Source organism: Apteryx mantelli, chromosome 28, assembly GCF_036417845.1.
Source record: "Apteryx mantelli isolate bAptMan1 chromosome 28, bAptMan1.hap1, whole genome shotgun sequence".
NCBI classification, from domain to species: Eukaryota; Metazoa; Chordata; class Aves; order Apterygiformes; family Apterygidae; genus Apteryx; species Apteryx mantelli.
In genome coordinates, this window is record NC_090005.1 from 1,223,025 (window position 1) to 1,227,774 (window position 4,750).

A 4,750-nucleotide genomic window follows, 5' to 3' on the forward strand; every position below is an offset into this window, starting at 1 on the left:
GAATCTTTTAATAGCCTCATAGTGAGATCATAATCATAAGATTTTTCAGGGCATCCCCTACAGCCCTGGTAAGAACCCCTGTTCGTGAAGAATCCCATCTCACTACCACTCTTAATGTCAGGAATTTACTCAGATTTTCACTTCTGCTATTTTGTTTGCTTGAAGACCAACTGGGTCAAAGCCCTCCCTGGAGTAAACCTACTGACTTCAACACAGGAACTTTCCCTGTACGTCTCTGAAACGCTAGCCCAGTAGCTTGGGATCTGAGAAGGGTATTTGGGCAGGAGGCAGAACTGGAAGTGGGGAGATTCCGGGTATCTTAGCTTTGCCCAGGGGCTTGTCTGCCTAGCAAAGCAGCAGAGAGGAGACAACATAATCTCACCATGACGTAAGAGAAGGGAGGTTATTGGGAAGTGGGCACTTGAGTAATGTTCATTTATAACTCACCAGTGCTTCTGTCTAAGTGACCCTGGTCTCCCTCAGGTAATGGGGAACAATCCTTCCTTATGGTTTAGATCAGAGAGAGAACAGAACATCACGGGAACTGAGTGGGCTGACATAGTTGGTGTTTTCCTTTAGTGCTCCATGCTGTCTTCTCTCCTGGCAGGAGGCAGGGAAGAGAGGGACAGATCAGAAGTTGGCAAGGCACCTGCTTAAGCCTATAATGTTTTATTTCACTTTTATGAAAACCTTCTTCTGATACTCAGCCTGGAGTTGGACTTTAGTAATTCCAGTTTATTTACCTGAAGCCGTTTGTTAATGCTGCTTATTCAGCACTGTGTGAGCTAATCCATGAAATGCAGTTTAGTTGATTCTTTGTCCTGCAATGACCAGAACCAGGTGAAGCTGAATGGAATTTCCACCTGCTGAGAAATTCTGCTATCAAAGTCTGTTTTCATCTCAATTCACTTAATGTCAAGCTAATGGAAAATGCAGGAAAGCTTTGATTTGGTGACATGAAAACATCTTGTTTCATGCCTTTTCAGAATGAAGTTGCACCTTGCTAAGGTACAACAGAGCCTTATGAGTTCTGCTTTATAAGATTATACCACAGTTACTCCATACAGCCTGTGTATGCTGCCCAGACACTGTCTCCTATGATGCACTGTGATATCCATATGACTTAGCTGAAGAAGAGACTGCAAGAAGTCCTATTTTATAGACCAGGACATGGATGTGAAATACATCAACTAAATTCCCATGAGACATTTTATCACCGAATGAGTTGCAATTTAATGTCAAATTGATTCAAAATTACATCTTTCAATTCAGTTCAGCAAATTCAGTGTTTCAGTTTGTGTTGAATCAGCCCAAAATGAAATCTTTTTCTGAGCTAATTTCCTGTGGAATTTATTGGGAACTGCACTTTCTTTTGAACAATCATATTGATGAATAATTTCAAAGTAGCTCTAGCACTGCAGTGTGGGTAGTAAATTGTATCACTGATTTCTTCTTTTTTTGCAGTGGAAGTGGCAATAATAAATCAAGGTTCTAACAAGATATCCATGAATTAAGATATTTTCTATCTTGAATATGTTCTTATAGTTAACTTGAATTTTAGGGTAAAGAACATATTCTCCTGTGGAAACAGCACAGTGTGACTGTCTTTGGCAAGGATTAGACCAGGCATTGTTGAGGAGTGTATTATGTCTGAATGTTCATGTAGGCTCACATTTTAGCAAAAGATATCTCACAGGAAGCGCATGTTAAAGGGAATATGTCAGAGACAGTCACTAAGGAATGAAATGGACTGTGAATTAAACATCCCATCCAAATTAAACAAAGCTTTAATAAATGTTTTGAGAGCTATCCAGGTATGAAACATTACTGCTACAAGAAGATTCAGTGACATAAACCCATTGCAGGTTGTCTTCCTGGAAAAACAACTTTTAAAACAATTTGCTTAAATCAGTTGGCACTGACAACACACAATTTAGCATGTACCAAAACTTTGAAGCTAAAACCTGTGAATATGCACAGGAAACAACAACCTGCAAACCTTCTGCCCGACTTCTTTCCTCTCATTGTTTTTTGGCTTCAGTCACCATGGATTTGGTGATATATTCACTGAGATTCTGCATTAAAGTCTGGTTCCCTTCTGTCTGAGAACTGTGAGAGTATAGAGAGTAAATCTGGGAGATTGTGCCTATCTTTACATACCCACCACTCCCACAGACAGCACAATGATTCTGTTTAAAGACTTTACACCCACCTTTCTAAGTATTCTGCTGATACCTGAGAGAAGCCTTTGATCTCTAGCCCTTTCTTGCGGAAGTGGTTAAAATATAACTCTCAAAGGTAGCATACCTGCCTGGATAATTGATGAACAAAAGGAAAATACAGCAATAGAGCCACAGAGCCATGAAATGCACCTGCCTACAGAGATAGGTCAAAAGCAAGTGTGTTGAAAACCTAGTGATGTGTGCTTAAACAATGCTAAGGAAACTTTGTAGGTCACCTTCTGGGAAGCCAGATAAAAATGCTGATAGTCTCCAGGCATGTTTCGTGTTGCAGTGCTGAGCGCAGTTACCTGTGGGCACCTGGCCTTGGGCGAGTTATGTGGGGGATGCGGAGTCCAGCACAAGACAGTGGCCTTGGCACAGCATGGAGGGCACGTTAAGTACTCCAGAATGGGATCAAGACAGCAGTGGCACTGGCTTACCCAGAGCCAAACGCTGAGAAGGCACTTAAAACTGGGCTGACACAAAGCTTAAGGAGGGTCTGAAACTGTAGATGGGTGTTTACATATGATCTGAAAACATTGACAGGATCCACAGCTTCAGATATATTTAATTCAGGCTAGGAAAAGATCGAGGAAGTGGAACATTCAGCTTCAAGTTGAAGCATTTACAGTATTAAAGGCTGGGTAGCAAGTGATTTGTAGTTTTAGGATCAGACTCTTAAATTTAGGCACTCAAATTCTACTGAAGTCCTGTTTTGGATATGGTTAACCATTACAATCTCTTAAAATAATTTTCAACAGAAACATCAAACTTTTTTTGGTGCTTTTTTTTTAACAACAAAAAAAAAGAACTTCAGATCTTCCAGAGCTAACCCATGCGAGAAGAAACTGGCTCTTCCAAACAGTGTGAAGTGCTCACTGTTCTCAAGAGCTGTGGACTATCAGACTTTCTGGGGTCATGAGCTTTAATGTTTAGGAGAGTTATCATTCACCTGCAACTGAATCTTACCTATTCTGGACAAGGTTTTCCTCTCTGAAAGGCAGGAGGAGGAAGTGTTTCTGGGACAAGCAGTTTTTTTTGTGTGGATACTGGCTGAAGGCACTTGCACACATGGAGTTAGATTCTGCCTTAGGCAGTTATATTGGAGGGCTGAGGTGCTAGTGCTGATGTAACCAGTCAATTCATGTAATTTAACTGATCTAGGCATTCTGTTCCTTTTAATACATATTTCATGTTACCAGGTTATTTGGCAATACTCCAATCAGATTACCTTGGAGAGGATAGCTGTTCATGATAGCCAGATATCAGCTGTCCAACACAGATATCTCTTAAAGCTATTTAATTACACAGTAAATATTTTTCTGATGCAGAGTAAATATATAATCTCTAAATCAGTTTAGATCACCTAGATCTGAATCCTTCAACCCATCTTTCCTCCCTGCAAAAAGAATCAATGCAATGTAGATAGGCATTGGTTTTGCTTTGTTTTGAATTTGCTGAAGCAGGACAGTGTCTTTTTAGGTGTTTTCCCAATCACACAAAGATTGCCCAAGTTTCATTCTCTTTTGTGAGACTGGTCTTTCCAGCTAGTTTTGGCAGTTCTCTGCTCAGTGAGCCAGCTGTTTTGGTTCCATCCTGAACTGTTAAACCCTCTTTGCACCCTAAGCAGGACACCTGCATGCATAACTCCAGCCCCAAAATGCTAGGTACTGTTGAGCCTGTTAGGAGCTATAAGTTCCATCTTAGATCTATCCTGTAATGCTTTATTTTTCCATCTCTCCTGGCTGCAATAACAGTATTGCCATATCATAAGAGGAAGATGCACAGGTCAAGGTGCTAAAATAATACAGGCTGTACAGATATGCTGATACATCAAAAACAGCATTCACAGCACTCTGTTAAAAGGTAATTTTCTATAGTAAGTACCTGTGTATGTGACAGCACTTAATAAGGCTGTGCAATTCAGAAGCAAAGCCTCCAGCAGGAATTCTCCCAGCAAGGAGTGAATACTTTAAGTCACCTTGGAAGGACAGAAAGTGCGTAAGGAGCTGGTGATGTTTGTTAGCTGTTACAGGAGTGAGTTGCAAGATCAGCTGTCCAAATCAGACAGCCACAAAACAAAAGCTACTGATTTCATATTGAAGCTGTATCAATTTAGGAATAGGATTAGATGAAGTGACTCCCTGTCAAGGCAGGGACCAGAACTGACAGTGCTGCAGGTCTTTCTAGGGCTATGGCTGGTGTCTGAAACTTCTGCAGTAACATCATGGTGGGGAAGGAGCAGGACTAACCATAAATGTGCAAAACCTTTTGAGGAAGACAGTGCCTGCTGGTACTCAGCAGATGATAACACTAAATAGAAAAGCAGAAAGAAGTGGGGAAGTTCACTTGCTGGCTTGGGAGCTGCTGATCGTCTACTGACAGGGTGCTGAGAGAGCATGTAGGAGAGGGGGGAAGTTCACTTGCTGGCTTGGGAGCTGCTGATCGTCTACTGACAGGGTGCTGAGAGAGCATGTAGGAGAGGGGCGAAGGGATGCCTGTCACTGGCAGTCCTGTGTATTGAGATT